General features: G+C 42.5%; 1 pseudogene; it reads left to right on the forward strand.

The window, feature by feature from the left end:
• Positions 1-9,124: 9,124 nt before the first annotated feature.
• Positions 9,125-10,989, forward strand: LOC116898824 (annotated as a pseudogene).
• Positions 10,990-11,335: the final 346 nt, after the last annotated feature.

Consider the following 11,335-nt stretch of genomic DNA (forward strand, 5'->3'; position numbering starts at 1 on the left):
CTGTCTGCTCTTTACCTATCTATTCAATATAGTCACTGAACTTTTAGCTAGAGCAATATGACAACTGAAAGAGATCAAGGGAAGGAAGAAGTCAAAGTATCTGTATTCAAAGATGATACGATAGCGTAGGTAAGTGACCCCACAGCTGATAAAGGCCTTCAGTGATGTGGCTGGATACAAAATTAACTTTAAAAAAATTCAGTATAGAAACAATAAACAAGCTGAAAAAGGAATCAGGGAAATAACACCTGTTGCAGTAAAAATAAAAAAGGACGGGCAGTTCCTGCTCGTACCCTCTGGTCTGGTCCCCTGCTAGTACCAGCTGCAGTGAACATTGGAAACAGCGCTAATGTATCTCAGCAGCTCCATGCTATGTTAGCCAGCTGTCTTCTAGCCCCAGTGGTCTCTCCATTCCCACTGCTAATCGCCCTGGCCAGCCAGAAACTCTGTGGTCCCAGCTACTTGGTAAAATCATGACTCAACAAACTGTAGCCCAACAATCCGATTTATATGTTAAATTCTTAATCCACAATACATCCACTCAATAAACTTAGGACCAATTCATAAGGATATAAACAGCCCACCTAGATAAGATAAATTTGCCTACAGAAATCCATCCCAACTACCTTGGCAATTCAAGACCACCTAGACCTGGGTCATCTTTCTCCTTCTCTCTCTTTTTTTTTTTTGGTTCTTTTTTTTTCGGAGCTGGGGACCGAACCCAGGGCCTTGCGCTTCCTAGGCAAGCGCTCTACCACTGAGCTAAATCCCCAACCCCATCTTTCTCCTTCTCTATCTTGATTCTTGTTCCTTCTCCTCTCCAGCCTTACAAAAACTTTGTCCCTGCCTTATTTTTATTACTGTCCAATCATGGCCTTGACCTAACTGGTGTCAGCCCTCACCTGCATATCGACATCAACCTACAAACACCTTTCACAAAATCCTCCAATAATAGTAAATATCTTACTGTAATTCTAACCAAGCAAATGAAAGACCTATCAGACAAGAAATAAAGTCTTTGAAGAGAGAAGTTGAAGAAGATATCAGAAGATGGAAAGATCTTCTATGCTCATGGATGGGTAGCATTTACAATAAAATGGCCATCCTACCAAAAACGATCTACAAATTCAATGAAATCCCCATCAAAATTACAACACAATTATTCATAGACCTCGAAAGGATAAATCTCAACTTCATATGGAAAAACAAAGGACCCAGGATAGACAAAACAATCCTGAACAAGAAAAGAACTCTTGGAGGTATCATCATCCTTGATTTTCAAGTTTTATAAATCTTGGAAATGACATAAGACGAAAAAGTGGAAAGGAGGTCTGAGAACCTAGGCCTGGAAGACTAGAATAGAGTCAGGGCATCATCATCTCCCAGTCAACAGAAGGTAGCCAAATTGTTGATTCTTCATTCTTGGCCTAGTGGAGTTACTCTGACAACCTTAAGCAATAGGTCCAGTAGTGGGGAGTCCTGCTGAAGAAAAGCAACCAAAGAGAGTCTCTCTGCTTCCACCCCACCACCACCCCTTTTCTGAGGAGAGCTTTTAGACTGGATAAGTCAGGAAAGCCTGTAAGGTAAACAGGAGCCTTGGTCAGGAAAGCCTCTCTGTCCCTGCTAGCCAAAGACTCTTGCTCTGTCAGAAGACACTGAGGCTGTTGGGTACAACCAGGAAAATTAACCTACCAGCCTGGTCCTAGAGCCCATTTAGAGGAACCAAGGTTCTCTCCCCATTCACTGGCCTAAACAAACCTGGGCACCTGGGGACACCATCAAGAATGTTCTCTCACATCACCCTCGCTTAAGAGATATGCAACACCTGGCCAGAGAAAAACCCTTCCAGTCCCTCAGAAAGCACCAGCTGATGCCAGTTAGAGACAAAGCAGAGAGATAAATCAAGATGACTTTATGGGAGCTTTGAAATAGCCATTGCAGGCAAAGGCTTGTATAGGAAACAGAACAGGGTAACTATATAAGATACGACCCAGATGAAATATCCAAAATATAAACCAACAGCCGAAAGCGGGACAACATGAATAAAAAAGGAAACCAATCAGTGGCAGCCATGAGGTGAGCCGGATGTTGAAACTATCTGAAAAGAATTTCAAAGCAAACACTGTCAAAATGCTATATAAATCAATTACAAATTCTCTAGAAGCAAATAGGAAGGTAGGAAAACCTCAGATTTTTTTTCTTTATTGGAGAAGGAAATTATAGGGGCTGGGAGAGATGTCTCTGCAGAATTTTCTATTCTTCCACAAGGCTTGAGTTTGGTTCCAGTACAGACTTCAAGCTTCTAATTCCAGCAATGGGGTACTCAATACTTTCCTCGGGCTTCTGCAGGCACTAAGTATGCAAAGACATCACACACACACACACACACACACACACACACACACACACACACACACACACACACACAGTCTCTTTCTCCTATGATAGATAGATAGATCGATAGATAGATAGATAGATAGATAGATAGATAGATAGATAGATAGTAGATAGATGAAGGCTAACAAGAGTATCCCATATATAATTCTAAATTCGACAACTTAGAAGAAATGCACCCATGCCTTGAGAACTCTGTCTACCAAGATGAAATCTATAAACCAAAGAGCCCTTTTACCACGAAGGAGACAAAAGTTTTATTGAAACACGCCTCAAAATCTCCAGGCCTGGAAGGTCTTACTGAAGAATTCTGCCCTTTCTTTGAGAAGGAGTTAACAATAGCCTTCTGCAATCTCTTCCAAAAAAGCAGAAGTGGAGAAAACCATATAGTGAAAGCTGTGGCAAGCAAGCAAGCAAGCAAGCTTCCTGGAGATGCCCCACCATTTTGCATGGTTGCCATGGGTGAATCCTGGAAAGGCACAGCCCCAGGAGCTTCGTCCCAGGATTGCTTCTTGCTGCTGATGTGCCTTCTTGTGTTTGTCATTGCTGTATGCCTCGTTTTTCCGACATGGTGTGATTGGGCAAAAATAGTTTCTTTCTGTGTATAGTTTGTTATGATTGATTTCTGGGTGTTAATTAACCCACACTCTTGGGCAAACCTCATTCAGATCAACATGAAGATGAACTTTCATAGAGTTAATGTTGTCTAAATGTATTAATGATTTCATAGAATTCCTGATTTGGTTATGATAATTTTAGGAAGTTAGAATAATTGATAGAAAGTTTAGGGAGTTAGTTTTAGTTGTTTTGGCAGAGAGGTATAATAAAGTTAGAATCAAGAATAGAACGTACCCTTTCTCATAGAATGGTAAGTAAAGCTCGCATAAGAAGTGCAGTGACCTTTCACGCACTACAAACACATAAATTGCACTAGGAAGAAGAATAGACTTGGAACAAATTAGAGATCAAGGAGAAACATTCATTCTAAGTCCAAGTATGAGGCCACAGCTGAGCATTGTGATAAAGCAAGGCCATGTAAAACTATTGCTTTGAACCTGTAAACATATAGAATGAAACACTGCTTTGAACTTAGAATTAATGTCCTGCTGTAACTCTTTCTTGTGTAATGTTTTAATCTATGAGCTAAGTTTTTTTCTTACATAGAAAACTTTTGTCTAAAAAGCTGTAAAAAGCTGGAAGCAAAAATAAAAGCTCAGTGTAGATCTTTTCTGCTTCATCCAGTGTGTCTATGTATGCACGCACACCTGACTTCCTTTTTCTTTATCTCCAGCTCATGAAGAGTGAATGAGCTTCTATCTTCTGGTGGCGAGTGGCCCCTGAGTTGAAGAGTAAAGAGCCCTTTGGTTGTGGCACATATGTAGCAGAGGGCTGCCATGTCTGGCATCAGTGGGAGAGGAGGTGCCTAATTCTGTAGAGACTTGATAGGAGGATTGGGCAGGGTGGGGGTGGGGCTTCTGTCCTCTCAGAGATGAAGGGGAGAGGAGGGGGAAGGGAAGAAGAACTCTACAAGGAGGACCAAAGAGGGGCAGCATTTGGGATAGGAAGGAAGGAAGGGAAGGAGGGAGGGATGGAGGGAGAGAGGAAGGGAGGAAGGGGATGAAGGAAGTGTTGGTATCAGGAATTGCCTTTAGCAGTGACACCTGTTGATCACTGTTGCCATGGCAATGGCCATATGGTCCCAGAAGACCTTTTGGCTCAATTTGAAACTCCACCTGGGAATCTTTATGTCACATTCCAAATAAAAGGCTGACACCTTTTACCCTCACACTCTCTCTCTTCTCTCTCTTCTTTTCTCTTCTTTCTCTTGCCCCTTCCCCTTGTCTTGTTCCCCCATTAAAATCTCACCGTATGGAACCGTGTTGGTGTTGGTTTGGTGTGCTCTTTCCCCACGGGTGCAGCTAATATCTGATATTATTAACTATACCTGATATTTAATAACAACAGGAAGGAAGGAAGAAAGGAAGGAAGGAAGGAAACTAGAAAGCTTGAAAGCTAGAAAGAAAGAGTAAAGAGCCCTAAATAGTTAAGTTTTTATTTTGAATTCCTTGCTATCAGCAGGAGTCATTTGCCAAAAGCCATCAGCGCTGGCCCCAAAATAGTAAATGAATGTTAAATGCCAGAAGGCACCATTCTTTGGTTTAGCCATTCCCATCAACTCTACATCCTACCTTAATTTACCTGGGTGTCAAAGCCGGTCTTTGACACAGAAGAGCAGGTAAAATCCCTTACCCCAATTATCAGTCCAGAACAAATCCAGAAAAGAACACAATGAGGCTGCAACATCTCTCCTGAACATGTATGTAAGTGTTTTTGATGAGCGAATTGATGATCGGTTGAGTTAATGCTTGAGACAGGGTCATGCTGTGTAGGCTGGCCTTGTATTAGAGATCCTCCTCCGCTCCTCCTGAATGCTGGGATGACAGGCTTGTGCTCACCGAGCCCGGTCTCATGTATTTATTGTCTGTTTGTACTTTCCCATTTGAGAACTATGTGTTCATTTCACCCTTCATTGGTTGGACTGTTTGTTCTTTTGGTGTTTAACTGTTTGAGTTCTTTACATATTAAATCCTCTGTCAAGAAATAGTTGGCAAATATCCCTCCTCCCCATTCTACAGGCTATTTTCATTGTTAACTATTACCTCTATTAGGTAGAAGTTTTTTTAACTTCCTGTGATCCCATTTGTCAATTCTTGCCAATATTTCCTGAGCTAATATTGCCATTTTGAGGAAGTCCTTGCCTGTTTCTATAGCTTGCCACACTTTTGTCTGGCAATTTAAGATTCCGTCTTACATTGAGTCTTTGGCCCATTTTGAAATGATATTCTGCAGCAAAGCTCTACCTTTATTCTCCTACATGAGGAATATGCAGTATGATAAGGTTAGAAGAGTTAAATAGGGGAGAAACCCAGGAGAAGTTGGAGGCAGAGAATGAAAGGTAGATTTGATCAAAATGAAATGCATCTATCTATTAAGTGGGGAAAGGCTGTCTTTCCTCCAACACCTGTATTTGGTACTTTTGCTGACAAGCAGTTGACTAGCTGTGTGAGTTCATGTTAGTGGTGTTCTATTTTATGCCACTGTGCCCGTGTCTGGTTTTGCACCAATCCCATGGTGATTTTGTTACTGGGACACAGTAGTGTAATTTGTGGTAACCGCAATGTCTTCAATTTTTTTCTGTTTAATGATTTTCGTTGTTGAGGCCTTCCACTTTCTTGGTGTGTGTGTGTGTGTGTGTGTGTGTGTGTGTGTGTGTGTGTGTGTGTGTGTGTGTGTGTGTGTGTGTTGGGGTGTGGTGCATGTAGAGACCATAAGAGAAATCACCTACATCTATCATTGTTTTACCTTATTCCTTTAATGCAGGTTCTTCCACTGAACTGGAAGCTGACGATTTTAGCTATGCTACTTGGTCAGTGAGCTACTGAGATCCTCTTGTGTCTGTCCCACAGTCCTGGGGTTACAGGCATGCATAACCAGGTCGGGCTTTTTATGTGGGTGTTGGGGATTTAATCCTAGGTCTTCATGTTTGTAGAGCAACACTCTTACCCACTCAGCCGTTTTCCCGTGATTAGATCTTAAGGCTGAAAGACACAAGCTTCTAATCTGGATCCTGACTTGGAGATCTTGAGTCATAGTGGCATTGAAAAGCTTAGGCCCAGGCAAAGAAGTACACACTTTTAATCCCAGGAAACTGAGGCAAACTGATCTCTGAGTTCAAGGTCAGCATGGGACAAATCAAATTCCAAATCCAGGCATGGTGGTACACACCTTTGATCTGGGCCAGCCCTTCTGCTGGAGGACTACATAAGCACACTGGAAGAAGGAAGATTCAGTCTTCTTCGCCTGCTTGCACTTACTTGCCAGCACATCTGTTGGAACCCACTTCTTCAGGATTCCAGCTTCTACAGAAGACCAGCTGTAACACCTAGACTCACGGGACTGAGCAATGACTAGATTCTAGGTCTTCCCATTCACAGCTGCCCATTGTTGGGCTATTTGGAATGCAGGCTGTAAATTCAATAAATTCCTTTGATATACAGAGACATTCCATAAGTTCTTTGACTCTAGAGAACCCTGACTAATACACTAATGCTGTTTTTAAAAATTTGTATTTTTCTCATGATTTCCATAAAGATTTTAAGTGTAGTTAGATGAATATCATTAGAAGCATTATTTCTGCACAGGCATAATGAGAGTATCAGGCATCTCTTTTTAAGGTGTACTCGTGAAGATACTATTTTTAGTATTTTTGTTTTGGTGTGTGTGTGTGTGTGTTATGTATATGGTACACTCACGGTAACATGGGTGTTTGAACACACATGCATCCAGAGGCCAGAGGAGGCTATCTGCTGACTTCCATCACTCATTTCTATATTACTTTGAGACAGAGTATCTCAGAAGCTCACCACTTTGCCTAGGCTGGGCAGCCGATGAGGTCTCAAGACTCACCAGCTCTACTACATACCCGGTTCCCAAGCACACATGGCCATGCCTGGGTCTCCACTTTAGTGCCAGGGATTTGAACTCAAGTCCCCATGCTTGCATAGAAATTGAACCCTGGTCCTCTTTAAAAATAGCAGGCACTCCTCAGGCTGGAGAGATGATTCTCCAGCACTGACCGTGCTCAGTGGTTAAGACCGCTCTTCAAGGGACCCAGACTTAGTTTCCAGCATCCACATGGTGGCCCACAGCCATCTGTAGCACCAGTTTCAGAGATTCTGACTCCCTCTTCTAGGCCCTGGGAGTACTTGGCATGCGTACTGTGCACCTATAAATGCAGGCAAAACAGAAATAAACACATCTTTGAAAACCAAGACCATCAGCAAGCACTCTTAATTACTGAGAGAGCTTGCCAATTCTTACTAAAAGAATTTTTTTCATTCAGGCATTATGTTGTGATTCTTCTTTTCTAATAATAGGATCTAGGAGCGCTGTAGATTGGTGAGCTTTCTGTATGAGGAAAGCTGTATTTACTAGCTAATTCAGGTTGAGATACTGTCCCTAGACCACGAAGCCTGACCATAACTTACCTGGTGTTTCTTTGTTTACTTTCCTTCCATTTAACATTAAAAATTAAGACTCTTGTGCTGTCAAACTGCCAAATGGGTGAATGCAAGCTCATATGCCAGCCAAGCGTTATGAAAATTGCTTAACATAATTAACTAGTTCCTGTCTCAAGGTACCCGAGCTTAAAGGGAGCTCTACCAGCTTTGTCCCCCTTGAAATTCCACAAACCAAGTGCAGGGTTTTGTTTTGCTTTCCTATAGAATTATAAAAGAGCAAACAGTTTTTGATTTTTAAGGCGACGATGAGAATTCTTTGTTTCCTTTCTGCAGAAGTTCAAGAAGAGCTTTGGATAAATACAATCATTTTAGGGTTTTCAATAAAACGCTCTGTCTCTCTCTGTCTCTCCCCCTCTCATCCGCCTAGCTAAGCTTGCTCTTCTTTTTCTTCGTTTTCCTCTTCCTTATCTATTCGTTCATCTGTGCTGTCGACCACCATGCTTCTTTTTTTCTCACTCGCATTTCAGCACATGGTTCAAATTTCACTCCCCTGTAACTTCTGCTTCTACACACGGCACCATGGTGCCAACACATGCCTCACCCCAAATGTTTTAATATCTCACAACATATGATTGATTCTGTTTACTGTCTTAATTCTAAATTACTGAGAGACTGATAAGTCTATTTGGGTCAATGTCAACCTGTAGTTGAATCTTCAAGAAAAGCAGAAGTCACTTGCTAGCGAGAGATTCCCTTCTTCTGGGTTACGGATTGTGATGGTTTGTATATGCTTGGCCCAGGGTGGCACTATTAGAAGGCATGGCCTTCTTAGAGTAGGTATGGCCTTGTTGGAGTAGGTGTGCCACTGTGGATGCGGACTATAAGACCCTCATCCTAGCTGCCTGGAAGTCAGTATTGTTCTAGCAGCCTTCAGATGAAGATGTAGGACTCTCAGCTCTTCTGTACAATGCCTGCCTGGGTGCTGCCATGTTCCTGCCTTGATGATAATGGACTGAAGCTCCAAAACTGTAAGCCAGCCCCAATTAAATGTTGTCCTTATGAGAGTTGCCTTGGTCATGGCGTCTGCTCACCATGATGTCATGATGCCTGTTAGGGCCATAAAACCCTAACTAAGACATGAACGGAGAGTTTTCCTAAGAGAAATACTTGAATAAGGAGTATCATATGAAGAATGTAAAAGAAACATAAGACATGGTCTTTGTCATTAGGGAATTCAGCACCACATGAGCCTTCTGTGCCTCAGTGGCTCCTTTCGAGTGTCTATAAACAAGCAGCCTGGTGATTATAAGTAGTATTGTCCCATAGTAGGATTACAACATCAAAGTCCTAATTTACAAAGAACTGAATTTTCTTGTCTACTTATTGTATAGAATATAGTAGATTATATTTATGGAGCTCCAATCTCCAATGATTGGCCCTATTTTATTATCTTGATAAGCCTATTAAAGAAGTTATCACTCTTTGCTCCTAGGCTCAGAGAAATTAAGAATATCTGTATAGAAACCATAGAAGTAGAAAGCAGAAGAGGAGCCCAAGTGACTGAAGGAAAGTGTCACTGTGCTGAGGACCTGTGTGGAACTGCTGGTGTGGGGCAGCTCACTAAGGAGCTGTCCGCAAGGTGGCGGTGTGCAGTGTAGATGTGGCTTACAACAAGATCCCACCACAGTGGCTGAACCTTGCAAGGTGTGGCCAGCTGGTGGCAGGAAGATTCTTTTACCTCTGAAGACAATGCTGGGGCGAAGATATGATAGTCAAGTTGCTGAAGAAAACCAGTTCCATCCCAGAATGCTCACAAATTATCTAAAGAGTCTAAAGGTTAAAATGAGCTTGTTGGTGGTTCCATGACAGAAATGACGTAGAAAAACGAAGGAATCAAATATATCAAACTTCAGTGTAAAGGACATGGTGAATGTCCCACTCCTGAGAATATGGAGACATTCATTTACCTGTGTGAAAGATTTAATAAGAGAAGCCCATCTGAACTTACAGGCGCCCATGGCTTCAACCACAATGGTTTCCTTATATGTGCCTTCTTGGTGGAGAAAATGAATTGGAGCATTGAAGCAGCAGTTGCTACGTTTGCCCAAACTACACCACCAGGAATCTATAAAAGTGGTTATTTAAAGGAACTTTTTCATCACCATGGACATGCAAAAGAAGCACTACCACCACCTGTATTGCCAGATTGGTGTTTTGAGGAAGAAGGAGAAAGAGAAGGAGGAGGAGAAGGAGAGGAAGAGGAAGAGAGGAAGAGGAAGAGAAAGAGGAGGAAGAAGATGGAAAAGAGGTCAGAACCAGGTCAAGTGCTTCCTTTGGTAAAAGGAGAAAAGAACGGTTAAACCTGGGAGCTATTTTCTTGGAAGGCGTGACTGTTAAAGGTGTAACTCAAGTAACAATTCAACCAAAGTTAGAGGTACAGCAGAAATGCCCTCAGTTCTGTGGCTGGGAAGAGTCTGGGTTCCCTGGAGCTCAGCCTGTCTCCATGGACAAGCAAAATATTAGCCTTTTAGATAAGAAGCCATATAAAGTAAGCTGGAAAGCAGATGGTACTCATTACATGATGTTGATTGATGGTATCAATAAGTTTTTATAATCGACAGAGATAATTCGGTTTTTCATGTTTCAAATCTGGAGTTCCCCTTTTGCAAAGATCTGCAGATGCATTTATCAAATACCCTTTTGGATGGGGAAATGGTCACTGAGAAAGTGAACGGACAGGCCATTCAAAGATATTTGATATATGACATAGTTAAGTTCACTGCACAACCAGTGGGAGATTGTGATTTCAATATTCGTCTCCAGTGTACTGAACGTGAAATTATAAGCCCACAACATAAAAAAAATGAAGACTGGGCTCATTGACAAAACACAGGTACCATTTAGTGTCAGACCTAAACAATTTTTTGATATCAGCATTTCAAGAAAGCTTCTGGAAGGAAATTTTGCCAAAGAAGTCAGTCATGAACTGGACGGACTTATTTTTCAGCCTATTGGAAAATACAAACCTGGTCGATGTGATGACATCTTGAAATGGAAACCTCCCAGTCTAAACTCTGTGGATTTTCAGCTTAAGATAATGGGGCTGGGAGAAGGGTTGCTTCCATGGAATGTTGGCCTTCTCTGTGTCGGAGGTTGTGAAAGACCCTTTGCACAAGTCAAGGTGACAAAAGAATTAAAACAGTACAATGACATGAGACAGAGAATAGACAAGAGTTTCCCAAATGCCTACAACACAGCCATGGCTGTGTGAAACAGCATCTCCTACCCTGTCACCAAAGAGGAGCTGTTCGAGCTCATTGACAGATGTGCAGCAGCTGCCCAAGGACAGAAGAGAACATACCCCGTAGACCCCGACATGCAGCATATGCCTCCTCCACCACCCAAAAGACCACATCGGCCAACCTAGTCCCTGCCTCTGACCTCATGCTCAAGAGGAAAGAAGAAAGGGAACACAGTGTCCTCTGAGAAACCCCACCAGCTGCTGACTCAGACAGATATAGACACTCACAGCCAAACAGCAGATGGGGCTTAGGGATTCTTACAGAAGAATAGAAGGAAGAAATAGGAACTCCACAGGAAGACCAACAGTCAACTAACCTAGACCCTTGGGGCTCTCCAAGTCTGAACCACCAACCAAAGAACATACACAGGCTGGACCTAGGCCTCCCTGCTCATATGTAGCAGATGTGCAGCTTGGTCTTCATGTAAGTCCCGAACAACTGGAGCAGGGCTATCCCAAAAGCTGTTGCCTTTATGTGAGATCTGTTCTTCTAGCTGGGCCATCTTATTTGTCCTCAGTGGGAGAGGAAGCACACAGACCTGAAGTGCCAGAGTTGGGGGATACCTAGGAGGCCCCCCCTCTGCCCAGAAGAGAAGGGGAAGGGGAAAGGATTGTGGGA

Source organism: Rattus rattus, chromosome 4 (genome assembly GCF_011064425.1).
Source record: "Rattus rattus isolate New Zealand chromosome 4, Rrattus_CSIRO_v1, whole genome shotgun sequence".
NCBI lineage: Eukaryota > Metazoa > Chordata > Mammalia > Rodentia > Muridae > Rattus > Rattus rattus.